This window comes from Sus scrofa, chromosome 11, assembly GCF_054392235.1.
Source record: "Sus scrofa isolate SSC_HxYL_T2T_F1_AM1 chromosome 11, Sscrofa_HxYL_maternal_Yorkshire_Landrace_v2.0, whole genome shotgun sequence".
Lineage (NCBI taxonomy): Eukaryota > Metazoa > Chordata > Mammalia > Artiodactyla > Suidae > Sus > Sus scrofa.
In genome coordinates, this window is record NC_139393.1 from 16,293,497 (window position 1) to 16,309,207 (window position 15,711).

Consider the following 15,711-nt stretch of genomic DNA (forward strand, 5'->3'; position numbering starts at 1 on the left):
AAAACAATTACTGCAATGCAAGAAGGACCACACCCGGATGGCCAACTTCTAAGAGGAAAAAGAAAAGAAGCCAACACAGGGAAGCAAGAAGTGCTTTGAAGATAGGAGGATATGGTCACAGAAGCCCAGGGAAGCAAGTGCCCACGGTCACCAAGAGGCCAAACAGGACACACTCTGAAAAGGCAGCAATGTGTTGGGAAAGCAGAACACTGTTTAAATCAATGAATATGCATTGAGTACCTGTGAAGTGCCTTTACTGCTCAAGGCACCGAGGATGAATGAGAGAACATAATAGAAAATAAAAATCCCTGTCATCTGGGCTTACCTTCCAGTGAGGGACACAGACAATAGACAAATAAATATGTGAAATTTTCATGTACTGGATAAATACTATGGAGAAGGATAAAAAAGGTAAGGGGTTGGTATTGGGATACGACGTAAAATAGACTGCTTATTAAAAGGTTGTAGTGAGCAAGGGCAAAGGTCTTGAAATGAGAGTGATTTGTACTGCAATCGGTTTCAGTCTAGTGGAGGTAAAAGCCAGATTGCAAAGAACTGAAGAGTAAAGGGGCCAGAGCAGATGCGGGGCAGGCTATGATAAAGAAGGAAATGGAGTAAATAATTCCTCCGAGAGCCTGATGTGATCACAGAAGGGATGCACAGGGAGAAGGGACGGGGAAAGGAGACTAAGAAGGCTTGGAAACACGTTGGTAGGTTGAAGGTCAGCAAGCAGGGCTGCAAAGTTGCACAATTGCAGAGTCCACGACGTTGAGGGTGGGAGTGTTGCCTGTGGTGTGAAACTGGGTGTCCCATCTCACTCCCGCCATTAACTCCACTTTTGCTCATTTAAGCAGCAAGAACACCTATTTTCAATAGAGAGAGTCTAAGGATATCATGAAGGGTTTTGACTTCCTGGAACAAGATAATGAAGAAATAAATATGTAAAATCCATCAAAAGAGCTGATGTCAGAAGTGGAAACTGAAGTTGAATCTAGGGACAAGCAAGATGATAACCAGGCGGCACTGAGAATTTGGAGGACGGCTGGGCCCTTCACTCACATCATCCTTAATGGCATCAACTGGAGTTCCCTTCGTGGCTCAGTGGTTAATGAATCCGACAAGGAACCATGAGGTTGCAGGTTCCATCCCTGCCCTTGCTCAGTGGGTTTAGGATCTGGCATTGCCGTGAGCCGTGGTGTAGGTTGCAGACGCGGCTCAGATCCCACATTGCTGTGGCTCTGGCGTAGACTGGTGGCTACAGCTCCAATTCGACCTCTAGCCTGGGAAACTCCATATGCCATGGGAGTGGTTCAAGAAAAGGCAAAAAGACAAAAAAAAAAAAAAAAAATAGCATCAACCATCCAGCAAGAAGAGATTATTCTTACTTTATAGACGAGAAAACTGAGGTCCACAGGAGTGGAGAACCACGCACAAGATCACGCAGAGCCAAGATTCCAGAGATGAACCTTCTCCTCCCAGGTCTGCTAAAGACACAACGAGGACTAGGACATGCCATCCCTGTTCTCAGCTCTCACACACTATTGGGAACAAAAGCACATGAATAGCTATAAAACAAGGAGGCGAATGCAAAACTGGTTTATGAGCAAAGTACTGTGGGAATACAGACTTGTAAATGCTCCCAGGCACCTGTAGAGTTATGATGGGCAGGGAGAGCAGGAATAGTGTCTCATGATGATCTAATGAGTGTTCTTCCCTGCCCCTTTATTTTAAAATATGTATCCGACACTTGTCTTTTAGAATCAGCAATTTCTGGAGTTTATATGCGCCTCATTGGCAGATTTTAAAAGTAGAAAGTTTAAGACATACATTTAAATTTCACTGCTTTAAAATACTAAAAGTTTCATAATTTGTGTAAGGAATAAGGGAAATACAAATGTTAGTGTGTAATAAATAATTTTTGCATAAAGGAACACTGGAAGGACAAATCAGAAACCTCTTGGGTGAGGGTGAGAGGAAAGGATTAGAAGGGATAGGGAGTGAAGTGAGCCTTTTCTAGAGTAAACCTTTTTAAATAGTTTTTATTTAGAGTGATTTAGAGTTTTTATATGGAATGATCCGTGTAAATGTTTTATATATTTTAAAAAAAGGCAAATCTAAAATTAAAGACATACCAAAACATATTAACTAAACTGTGTATCAAACTGGTAACATAACTACACAGAGACAAGAATTTTGAATGAATTTTTTACCAAAATGCTCTGATTATACATCTTACTGCTATATATTCTAAGGACAAAAAGAATTATGAAGTCATCTTATACTTCGTTCTGTACTTACATTTTGAGTTGCAATTGCAGTATTTTGAGAATATTTTGCATATATTCCAGGATAGAACAAAGCAATGTTTTGATATTTTTAGGAATCAAGAGGTTTAGGGTAAGAAAAATGAGATACAGGTGTCAAATTATAGGAGTTAAGAAAAATGTAATCTTAAAAATCAGGATTGACCTGTGCATCAAAGGACACAATCAACAGGTGAAAAGGCAGCTTATAGAATGGAAGAAAATATTTCTAAGTTATATACCAGTTAAGGATTAATATTCAGTATATAAAAAGAATTCTTACGTAATAAAAAAATCCATTTAAAAATTTCATCAAAAAATAAAATAAAATACTTAGGCATGGGTAAAAGATTTATATGCTGAGAACTACAAAACATTAATAAAGGAAATTAAAGATGATTCAAAGAAGTTAAAAGATATCCCCTGCTCTTAAATAGGAAGAATTAATATTGTTAAAATGGCCACACTACCCAAAGCAATTACATGTTTAATGTGATCCCTATCAAATTACCAGTGACATTTTTCATAGAACTAGAATCCTAAAATTTATATGGGGTTGTAAAAGACCCAGAATTGCCAAAGCAATCCTGAAGGGAAAAAAACAAGTAGGAGGCATAATCCTCCCAGACTTCAAACAATACTACAAAGCTACAGTAATCAAAACAATACAGCATTGGTACAAAACCAGACATATGGATCAATGGAACAGAATAGAGAGCCCAGAAATAAACCTACACAGCTAAGGACAATTAATCTTTGACAAAAGAGGTGAGAATACACAATGGGGAAAAGACAGTCTCTTCAGCAAGTGGTATTGGGAAAATTGGACAGCTGCATGTAAATCAATGAAGTTAGAACACACCCTCACATCATGTACAAAAATAAACTCAAAATGGCTTAAAGACTTAAATATAAGACACTATTAAACTCCTAGAAGAGAACATAGGCAAAACATTCTCAGACATCAATCATAACAATGTTTTCTTAGGTCAGTCCCCCAAGACAATAGAAATAAAAGCAAAAATAAACAAATGGGACCTAATCAAGCTTGTAAGCTTTTGCACAGCAAAGGAAACCATAAACAGAATGAAAAGACAAGATGCAGAATGGGAGAAAATATTAGCCAACAACGTCTTAATTTCCAAAATATATAAATAGTTCATACAATTCAATAACAAATAAACAAATTAACCAATCAAAATATGGGCATAAGACCCAAACAGACATTTCTCCAAAGAAGACATACAGATGACCAAGAGGTATATGAAAAGATGCTCAGCATTGCTAATAAGTAGAGAAATGTAAATCAAAATTATAATGAGGTATCATCTCACACCAGTCAAAATAGCCACCATTAAAAAATATACAAATAATAAATGCTGGAGATGGTTGGAAAAATGGGAACCCTCATACAATGTTGGTGGGAATGTAAATTGGGGCAGCTGCTATGGAAAACAGCATGAAGATGCCTCAAAAAACTAAAAATAGAGTTGCCATATGATCCAATAATCTCATTCTTGGGCATATACCCAGACAAAACCATAATTCCAAGAGATACGTGAGGAGCTCCCACTGTGGCTCAGCGGATTATGAACCCAGCTAGCAACCATCAGGATGTGGGTTTGATCCCTGCTCTTGCTCAGTGGGTTAAGAATCCAGCATTGCTGCAGCCGTAGGTTGAAGATACAGCTCAGATCCAGCATTGTGTCTGCAGCATAGGCTAGCAGCTGCAGCTCCTATTCAACCCCTAGGCTGGAAACTTCTATACCCTAAAGTTGCAGCTCTAAAAAGAAAAAAAAAAAAGAAAGAAAGATACATGTACCCCAATGTTCATTGCAGCACTATTTACAACAGCCGAGACATGGAAACAATCCAAATGTCCAGTGACAGATGAATGGATAAAGAAGACACAGTACATATATACAATGGGAAGTTACTCAGCCATTAAAAAGAATGAAGTAATGCCATTTGCAGCAACACAGATGGATCTTAGAGATTATCAGGTCAGAAAGTCAGTCAGAAAGAGAAAGTCAAATACTATACGATGTCACTTATATGTGGAATCGAATTTAAAACGCAAATTAACTTATCTACAAAATGAAAACAGACTCATATATAGAGAATGGATTTATGGTTGCCAAAGGGGAGGGGGCAGTGGGAGAAGGAAGGATTGGGAGTTTGGGATTAGCAAAAGCAAACTGGTATATATAGGATGGATACACAACAAGGTCCTACTGTATAGCACAGGGAACTATATTCAATACCCTGTGATAAACCATCATGGGAAAAAATGGGGAAAAGTATATGTATAACTGAGTCACTTTGCTGTACAGTAGAAACTAACACATTGTAAATCAACTATACGTGAATAAAATTTTTTTAAAGAATTCCTATAATTCAACAACAACAACAAAGATAACCTGATTTTAAATGGGCAGAGGACTTGAATAGATATTTCTCCAAAGAACACATAGAAGCGGCCAACAAGCTTATGAGAGAATGGTCAATATTACTAATTATTAGGGAAATGCACATCAAACCACACTGAGCTATGACCTCATACCCATTAGAATGGCCACTATTTAAAAACAATAATAACAAGAGTTGGTGACGATGTGGAAAAATTGGAATCCTTGTGCACATTGTTAAAATATAAAACGGTGCAACTCTTATGGAAAATAGTATGGCAGTTCCCCCCAAAATTAAACATATACCGTATAATCTAGCAATTCCATACAGTCAGAAATTCCACTTCAATTCTCAAAAAAATTGAAAGGAGGGTTTGAAGAGATATTTGCACACCCATGTTTATAGCAATGTTATTCACAACAGCCAAGGGGTGGAAGCAACCCAAATGTCCATCAACTGATGAAGTTAGACAAAATGTGGTGTATACATACAATGGAAGCCTTAAAAAGGAAGGAAATTCTGACACATGCTATAACATGGATGAACCTTGAAAGTATTATTTATTATTAAGTGAACTAAGCCAGTCACCAAAAGGACAAATACTGTACGATTCTATTTATATGAGGTATCTAGAATCGGAAAATTCATAGAGACAGAAAACAAAATAGTGGTTGCCAGCGAGTGGGGATTGGGAGTAACAAGTGATTGGTGTTTAACAGACTTTCAGTTTTGCAAGATCAAACATTTTTGGAGATTGGTTGCAGAATAAAGTGAATATACTTAAACAACTGAAATGTACAGTTCGAAATGGTTAAGATGGTAAATTTTATGTTAGTGGTATTTTAACACAACTTTTGAAAATCTGAATCAAAATAGCACTATGAGCTCAAGAGTCTTAAAAATACATATTTTTAGTGTCATCCTTTAAAAGGGCCAGAAGTGGAGTTCCTGTTGTGGCACAGTGGTTAACGAATCCGACTAGGAACCATGAGGTTGTGGGTTTGGTCCCTGGCCTTGCTCAGTGGGTTAAAGGATCCTGAGTTGCCGTGAGCTGTGGTGTAGATCGCAGACACAGCTTGGATCCCGTGTTGCTGTTGCTGTGGTTGTGGTATAGGCCGGCGGCTACAGCTCCGATTAGACCCCTGGCCTGGGAACCTCCATATGCCGTGGGAGCGACCCTAGAAAAGGCAAAAAGACAAAAAAAAAAAAAAAAAAAAAAAAAAAAAAAAAAAAAAAGGCCAGAAGCAATAGAACCCTTTATCTTGGTGTTTAAATACTATTGCTCACCAAAAGGAACCAGAACTCCCCAGAGAAATGACTGATTTCAGTCCTGAGCAAAGAAACACGAGTTGAACCCAAATATCCTGAAGTGTCAAAGGCAAGAAAGCTCTAAGTTAGAAAGGTTGGGGATGTGTCAAAAGGACACTGGAGCCAGTTTGAAGATGCTCCCAAAAAATTTGGACATGAAAAGGAGTAACTGATTATAAAGTAGTACATTTATAAAAATTGCATGAGTTTATGGAGACAGAAATTTTTATACCAATGCCGTACTCTAAAATTTGATAAAGGGGAAGAATTAAGCATTTATCCCATGTTTTTGTAAGGAACTATAGTTTATTCCCACTGTATGAGGGGAAGCTCTACAGAAAAACTCATTTGATAAATGTGAAAAGAATTATAGAAATAGGAGTTCCCATCTTGGCTCACTGGTTAATTAACCTGACTAGGGGTATCCATGAGGACGTGGGTTCGGTCCCCGGCCTCACTCAGTAGGTTAAGGATCTGGCATTGCCTTGAGCTGTGGTATAGGTTGCAGACATGACTTGGATCCCAAGTTGCTGTGACTGTGGCATAGGCCAGCAGCTGTAGCTCCAATTCAACCCCTAGCCTGGGAACCTCCATATGCTGCAGGTGCAGCCCCAAAAAAGACAAAGCAAAAAAAAAAAAAAAGAAGAGTAGAAACAGAAAATCACTACTTTGCTACCTCCAATAAATTGGTTGATTCGGGCAAGGATTATAAATGGTATCTAAAACCATTGGTTTAAACATGGGGGAAGAAGGTATTCACACAGTGCCAATTCATCACCCATGGATTACTTACTAATTGCAAAGAGAAATATCATCAAGAAGTATGAAGGGCTGAGGAAGCCCTATTTGCAGACCGACAAGTTAGCCTGAAATTTTCTTGGATGCCTTTGTGAGAGTTGATTCCTCACAGTGTATCAGCATTTTTGAGCGGGTTCCCCAAATCCATAGAACAAAGTGAAGAGGGCCAGAGGACACCAGCACACGGTAGGCTGTATAACAGTCAAAGAACCCTGAGCTCAGGGAACCCAAATCTTTTATACTGGACTACAAGCATGCCTGCCTTTGACTGCAGAGAGAAACAGTATCTCTACTTCCCAAGGCTGTTTGCTACCCAAACTTCCTTGAAAAGAAAGTCCCAGGGAAAAAAAGGAAGGGGGCATTCAGTGCCACACTCACAAGTTGCACAGAAAAGTGAGAGACCCATGAAGGATTGTCTTCTCACACACAGGTACTGTGAGAGCTGGCCATCGCCACTTTTGTCAAATGTTTAAACCCAGCATCACTGATAATGGGACATTTGTGGAGCTCCTGTTGTGGCTCAACAGTAACAAACCCGGCTAGTATCCATGACAATGTGGGTTCGATCCCTGGCCTTGCTCAGTGGGTTAAGAATCCAGTATTGCTGTGATCTGTGGTATAGGTCACAGTTGAGGCTTGGATCCTGCATTGCTGTGGCTGTGGTACAGGCTAGCAGCTGTGGCTCTTATTCGACCCCTAGCCTGGGTACTTCCAAATGCCACGGGTGTGGCCCTCAAAAGAATAATGGGACACCTGTGCCTCCCGATGTGATGCAACACAAAACATACAAACTCCCTAGGAGTCATCAAACTGAATCTCAGCAAGTCTTTAGAGGTAAATTCCAGGTAATAAGAAATACGGGGATAGAGGAAAAAATGACCACCATCCTGGGAAGCAACTGGACAAATCCACCTTCAACAAGACAAGCAGCCCAGGCAGCTTTAAAAGTCAATGACGGAGTTCCCATCGTGGCGCAGAGGTTAACGAATCCGACTAGGAACCATGAGGTTGCGGGTTCGGTCCCTGCCCTTGCTCAGTGGGTCAACGATCCGGCGTTTCGGTGAGCTGTGGTGTAGGTTGCAGACGCGGCTCGGATCCCGCGTTGCTGTGCCTCTGGCGTAGGCCGGTGGCTACAGTTCCGATTCAACCCATAGCCTGGGAACCTCCATATGCCGTGGGAGCGGCCCAAGAAATAGCAACAACAACAACAACAACAACAACAAAAGAGACAAAAAAAAAATTATACAAATGGGAATTCCCATGGTGGCTCAGTGGTAACAAATCTGACTAGTATCCATGAGGACTTGAGTTCTATCCCTGGCCTCAGTCGGTTGGTTAAGGATCCAGCGTTGCTGTGAGCTGTGGTGTAGGGCGGCAGCTGTAGCTCTGATCTGACCCCTAGCCTGGAAATTTCCATATGCCACAGGTGTGGCCCTTAAAAAAAAAAGAATTATACAAATGAACTTATTTACAAAACAGAAACAGACTTTTAGGTTTGTTTGTTCGTTTGTTTTTTTGTCTTTTTAGGGCTGAATCCACAGCACATGGAGGTTCCCAGGGTGGGGGTCAAATTGGAACTGTAGCTGCCAGCCTACCCCACAGCCACAGCAATGCCAGATTTGAGCCGCGTCTGTGACCTACACCACAGCCCACAGCAACGCCGGATCCTTAACCCACTGAGTGAGGCCAGGGATCGAGCCTGCGTCCTCATGGATACTAGTTGGGTTTGTTACCTCTGAGCCACAAGGGGAACGTCAACTTTGAATACAAACTTATGGTTACCAAAGGGGAAAGGCAGGGGAGAAGGATAAACTAGGAGTTTGGAATTAACATGTACACACTTCTATGTATAAACTAGATAACCAACAAGGCCCTACTGTACAGCACAGGGAATTCTACTCAATATTCTGTAATAATCTATACGGAAAAAGAATCTGAAAAAGGATGGATATATATGTACATGTGTAACAGACTCACTGGGCTGTACACCTGACATTAATACGACGTTGTAAATCAACTATACTCCAAAATAAAATTAAATTAAAAAACCAAATTGTTCAGCAACACAACACAAACACATACACGCATTACATAGAACTATAGGAAATTATTTCTATTCAACCATTTTCTACTACAATTTCATATGGCTCAGCCTAATAAACATACTAGAGGAAATCTCCCAAAACCTGGTGCAAAACTCTACAAAAACATGAGAGTATAAAACACAGGCACACAGAAGATCAGTCCAGAGAGGGTCCAATAAGAGAGAAATAGCAACTCTAGAAAGAGCAGTGAAGACTGAGGGGAGAAAGATACCAAAAAGGGAGTTCCCGTTGTGGTGCAGCAAAATCCAATCCGGCTAGTAATCATGAGGACCTGGGTTTGATCCCTGGCCTCGCTCAGTCGGTCGGGGATCCAGCGTTGCCAAGAGCTGTGGTGTAGGTTGCAGACGTGGCTTGGATCCTGCACTGATGTTGCTGTGGCTGTGGCTCAGCCACAGCTCCGATTCAACCCCTAGCCTGGGAACTTCCATATGCTGTGGGTGTGACCCTAAAGTGAAAAAAAAAGAAAAAAAGAAAGAAAAGAAAAAAAGAAAAAGAAAGATACCAAAGAAACAATGAAAGTTTCCAGAACTAAAGACATGAGCTTTCAATTTAAAACAGCCTCCTGAGTTTTGATTAGGGGGAATGGAAAAAGCCACACTTCATTTGGTAGATGCAGAAGAAGCTATACAGAGAAGGTCCTAAGAGCCTTCCTGAAATTGTGGAACGCCAACTCCTACAAGAAACAACATCACAGTGGCATTAGATTTCTCATTATCTACACTAGAAACATCAGTATAATAGCTTCAGAATTCGGAGCAGGGGGATGGTTTTCAATCTAGGAAACTATACGCATCAAATTACTTGTGAAGGCAAAAGAAGGACTTTGTTAGACATGCAAATACTCAGAAAGCTTACTTTCCATATTTCTTGAGAAGCTATTCGAGCTTGTGTTCCAACAGTAAAACAAAATAATGTGAAGAAGACATAGGATGCAGGAAACAGCAGGTGTGACCAAGAACACTTGCTGTTTGGGTGACCAAGGAGCCAGTTTATATTTGTGCAAGAACAGGGTGCCAGGAAAGAAAGGAATTTCATAGTTGAAGATACACTGTTGGCAAAGAGCGCATGGAAAGAAGAAAAGCAACTAGAATTAAAAAAAAAAAAAAACTCTATAAAAAAAGCCAAATACAACTATGAATCAAGCTAGGAGGGATGTCAATGGGCTTTAAAAAGGGGCAAAAAAAAAAAAAAAAAAAGATTCCAAGCAATAGGTAGAATGGGCAGGATGGCAGATTTTCTCTTTCAACAAGAAAACACGAGGCCTTTGAGCAACTGAACAGCACGAAGTTGTGGGACTGATTACAGAGAAGGAAGCACACTTACTGGCTCTGTTGTGAAGGAAATTGTTCATAAACTAATTAGTGTTAATGCTAATGAGTCGCCTAAGACCAAACTGTCAAAGACTTAAACTGTGGTTACAGAGTGGAACATGCATATTCTCAGCCACGGACACCGAAGCGTTCGTACAGAGTTTGCTGCAAAGTTTGGAGGTGGAAGCAGAGGTGGAGAGTTGAGAAGCAGGAGCGCCAAAACTCTCCTCTCCTAAAACGGAAAGCCAAGAGAGATGCTGTCTGTATTCGAGTGAAATAAAAACAAAGGTTTAAGGAAATTCAACTTACAAAAGTGAACCATAGAGCTGAAAATAGTGACGTGACGATGGTGTGTGCAGAAGTGATATTAAGATGAATATCTGTCATCGCAAGATTCAATGAGGAACGTCGTAAAACAGTAGCTCCATCATATTTACTCAGCTGGAGACCAGCAGCGGCAGAGTCAGGAGCTGGGAAGGTAAAAGTGGTTGTGCGTGCAAGGAGGGACTGAGGCTGGGAAGCAACACGCAAGGATCCACTGCTTTTTTTTTTTTTTCCCTTCATTTTTTAAAGTTTCATGGAAGTATAGTTGATTTACAATGCTGTAATGATTTCTCCTGTATAATAAAGTGATTCAGTTATACGTGCACACACCTCCATTTTTCTTCAGATTCTTTTCCCGATCAGATTCTCACAGACCACTGGGGAGAGGGCCCTGTGCTGTACAGCAGGTCCCCGCTGGCCAGTCGTCCCATACACCTTACTGTGCCTATGGCCTCGCCCACAGCACGTGGAAGTTCCTGGGCTAGGGATTGAACCCAAGCCACAGCAGTGACAACGTGGAATCCTTAACTCTAGGCTACCGGAAAACTCCAAGTAACCATTGCTTTTTGTTTTAAATCCTCCTGGACTATTTGCCTTAAAACAAACCAACCAACAAACAAAAAAACCACCCACTGTGGTTTAGTGGGTTATGAACCCAACTAGTATTCGGGAAGCCTCAGGTTCAATCCCTGGCCTCACTCAGTGGGTTAAGGATCCAGCATTGCTATGAACTGTGGTGTAGGCTGGCAGCTGCAGCTCCTATTCAACCCCTAGCCCAAGTACTTCCATATGCTGCAGGTGAGGCCCTAAAAAGCAAAACAAACAAACAAACAAAAACCAATAACAAAGAAACAAACAGACAAAAACCCTCAGACAAGGAGTTCCAATTATGGATCAGCAGGTTACAAACCTGACTAGTATCCCAGAGGATGAGGGTTCGATCCCTGGGCTCGCTCAGTGGCTTAGGGATCTGGCGTTGCTGTGAGCTGCAGTGTAGGATGCAGACTCTGCTTGGATCTGGTGTTGCTATAGCTGTGGTGTAGGCCGGCAGCTGCAGCTCTGATTTGACCCCCAGCCCAGGAACTTCCATATCCTGCAGGTACAGCCCTAAAAAGCAAAAATGGCAAAAAAAAAAAAAAAAAAAAAAAAAGACAACAAAAACCATAACAAACAAAATCTCCGACAAAGCAAACCCAAACATAATAATCATACGTTACAGGGCTACGGTGAAGGTCAGGGACAAACCTATTACTAACGCCTGGAAATTTAATCTGTGAGCCATCTTATAGCTACTATTAATACGATTTGCTCCAACTTCTCCCACCCCTAGAGTTTTTCCTTCCTTAGGGATCCCAGATGGCTCCAGTCCCCAGCTGTCCTGTCACATCTACTGTTTCTCCCAGTGCTCCAGCTGCCAGAATGGTCTCTCACCGCCCACCCCTTCTCCGGATGCCGCCTCCAAGGCCAGTGTGGGTGCACCGTCCTGTGGTTACAGTTGTAACCAGTCAGATCCTCTCTCAACTGTTGCCAAAACACACCAAGTTGCATCTTATTTTTGTGCCTCAGTTGATGTAGATTTATTTTATCAGTCCAAATACATGCACTTACAAACTTAATTTTAGCATACAATCTTGCCAATACTCAATTAAAAATATAGCTCATAGTTTACCAAACCTTGCAGCAATTTTTGCTGTATCTGAGCTTTACACCCTAGAGTTGCTTTAAAAATTCTCTCTTTACAAATAGAGCAATATAGGCTCATTATAGAACATTTGAAAAACAGACATCATTGCTTCGTTCCTCTTCATCAGCTTGGGATGGGAAGTCGGACTCCCCACACCACTACTGCAGAGAAGGCCATTCTTTCCTCTTTGAGTCCTTTGGTCTGAAATACCTCCCACTCACCCCCTCTTCCCCACGGGGATGCTTAAACCTCCTCTCTTCCTGAGGTGTCACCCCAGCCAGAAATCTGGAAGTCATCTTAAACTCCGCTTTCCTCTTCATCCTTCAGACCTACTCAACACTAGGTCCGTAGAGAAATTAAGTATTTCGCCCGGCTCACATAGCCTTAGAAGCCAAAATCTGGTGTTTAGGAGGTTTGTCCTAAGCTCACTGTTCTTACGCTTATGGGGCATCACAGGTGGGGGATGCACAGAGGATGTGAATAGAAGCAGCCCTCCCCACGTCCCCTTTCCTCCCCAAGAACCCTCTCCTGGCATCACTGCTGTCTTAATGCCGCTAATTGTCAAAGGCAAGATTCACTTCTTTAGGGAGTTTCTATGTCAAACTATTATCTCTTCTTATTTTGCTTTTTCCCAAATTTTATTAATGAAACTTTCAAGTGTTCAGAAAAGTTGGAAGAATAGTACAGTAACACTGTATATCCACCACCAGATTTCAACAACTGTTAACATTTGCTGGACTTGTTCCTTCATCTATTGGTCTATTGAGTATTTAGTTTCCAGGAGTTCCTTCCCATTTTCTGATTCTTCCTTTCTAGCATCATGTTCTTGTTTAACAGATCGTGTTACATCCCTTGAGCAATTCGTTCTGTAGGTTTTTATTTGACTCTTCTTGTATTCCCTGAACTGTATGTTTCTTCTGGGGTTGTTTTTTCTGTTTACCTTTCTTCGTCATACATAGGCTTTTCTCAAATGCTTGGTGATACCCATTGTCAGGCTCTTCTTAAGAATGAGACGAAAGGCTGACCAGAGACTCTTAGCACGAGTGGAATTTGCTGATTGGCAGGCTTCAATTTGGGGTGAATCATCATTGTGGCAAGGCTTCTCAAATGCCAGAAGTTAGATGGCTTTGTGCCAGGGTGCTAATGACAATTGCCGCTGTCCGAGTTTTCTCAGAAAGATCCTGCACTGTCCTTAGAAAAGTCCCCTCTGGTCATGGGTTGGCTGGTTGGTTTTGTTTGGGTTTGTGGTTGAATATCTGATTGCTGGAGGATCTTGATGACCCCTTCATGGACTGATCTTCACTGCCTTCATCTTTGCTTCACTCCAGGAACTTCTCTGAATCCACAGCCTCAGAAAGCTTCTAGCACAGAGGAGGCTCCCCTGTTTCCTGCAAGACCCCTCAAGCATATCCTGGGCTTCTGCCACTCAGTGCTCTTTCACACACTGAAATGTCTTCCAGAAATGTCTTCTGGAAAATCTGGAAATTTCTGAAATGTCTTCCAGAAATTCATTGAATTGCTTAGATTCTTGTTCTCTGAACTACTTCTGGTAGTGTGCTTTTTTTTTTTTTTTTTTTTTTTTTTGCCACGCCATGGCATATGGAATTCCCAGGCCAGGGATCGGATCTGAGCCACAGTTGCCACCTAGGGCACAGCTGCAGCAACAATGGATCCTTAACCCACTGTGCCAGCCAGGGACTGAACCTGCATCCTGGCACTGCTGAGATACCACCAACCCCATTGTGCCACATCGGGAACTCCTGGTATTGTACTTTGTAGTATTCCTTTACCATAATTTTAATCAAGCCCTAGGAAGGAAAGGAAATACATGTGTGCTCAAGCCCATCCTGAACCAGTAGCAAGGGTCGGGATGATTCCCATTGTACATTTGGAAAAGGGGCTCGAGTGATTAAGTGACTCACCTAGGATCACAAGGCTAGAAAGGGAAGGGCCAGGATTAATCTCGTATGCTTTGACTCTGCCAAACTTTTCGTCCGAACCATGACTCAGCAGGTATGATCTGGAGGAACAAGGCCTTACAAAATATAATGCTCTCAAAAATGCTATCATTTGTATAAAAAATGACTCAGAAACTGCCCAGACTGAAAACTGTGCACAATCATTTTACAAATTTCCTATCTAGAATAAAACGAGAAATCATCAAAGTTGTAAAACAGCCGTTTTCTATTTTGTGGGTCAGGTTGGGGTGGAACAGGGCTTGAGGAGAGAGAATCAATAGGAAAGGCTGGATCATCATTTGTGTCCTTGGATTAGGGCTTGGCGCACCAAAAGCTCTTGACTACAAAATAAAGCCACTTTAGACATCATAGTGGGGAGCAGGTGACCCAACAGGGGGTTGCACAGACCCTGGGCAGCGGATAGAAGAGGCTGCTAGGAAGACAGGGCACCCCGTCCACTCGGAAGCCACTCTCTGATAGACATGCAATGCTTGTTAAGTGACTGCTGTGCACAGACACTGCAAAAGGCTCCCGAACTAAGCTCACCTTCAGCCAAGTAATATTCTCCAAAGATACACATTTCTTTGTTTTTGGATACTTCTAGAAATTAAAATCCCGCAGTATCTCACAGAAACACATGCCATTCATAACAGTTTAAGATGTAAAGTGTTATACAGAATGGTTCTAGTTCAACCATTAATAGATTTTGAGGGCTTTTGAACATCTGGTCATTGATTCAACAAATGCTTATTGAGTTCCTACTTAACAGTGGCCACTGGGGCTAGGACCTAGGGACACAGTGGTGAAGAACAGACTCTTTCTGAGGAAAAGAGCCACTTACCCACTGAAGACAACACTGAAGCATCCACATTTCTCTTTCTCAGAGACAGAGGCCAAGTGTACCTCGCTTTGGAATACAGAGACTGGCCTTTGGTTAGAGCCAGGGAAACCTGGGCTAGGGAGATGGTGAACCTATCACATGCGGGCATTAATCCACGGTGGTATTAATTTAGATGCATGATATAGAGACGAAGACCATAATTTAACAGAAAACCTTTCTGCATATAGCGTTTTCCTCTAATTTTCACTTTCCCCATAGCTGTTTTTACCTCAGGTGGATAAAAACAAATTTTTTGAAAATACATCATGAAGTCTGGAAAGAGCAAGCATACCCTCTGTCCTCATAGGTTGTCGCACAAGCCTGTGAACCTGGAAAGAGAACAGAGCTTTCTAGGAGGACAAAAATAAACAAATACATAAAAAGAGGAAGAAGTAGAATTTCCTCTTCTTTCCATCCGTACAAACCAGTTGTCAGACACCACTGAATAACTGATTCCTTCTGTGCCTGAAGGGCAGATAGCTCTTATTAACACGTTTCTAAAAGGAAATACATTTTAGTTTTCAATAACAATGACACAACATATATAAGAGAAACTTTTTAAAGGACTGTATTTGCATTTGTGATTCTTTCCCCCATCTAATTCTGCTCTCTCCAGTGGTTCCTGAAACCAT

At 41.4% G+C, this 15,711-nt stretch overlaps 1 protein-coding gene across 4 annotated transcripts in view; it reads right to left on the bottom strand.

The window, feature by feature from the left end:
* Positions 1–15,711, bottom strand: part of THSD1 (thrombospondin type 1 domain containing 1) — a 62,492-nt gene that overhangs the window by 15,686 nt on the left and 31,095 nt on the right. The window lies entirely within an intron of this gene.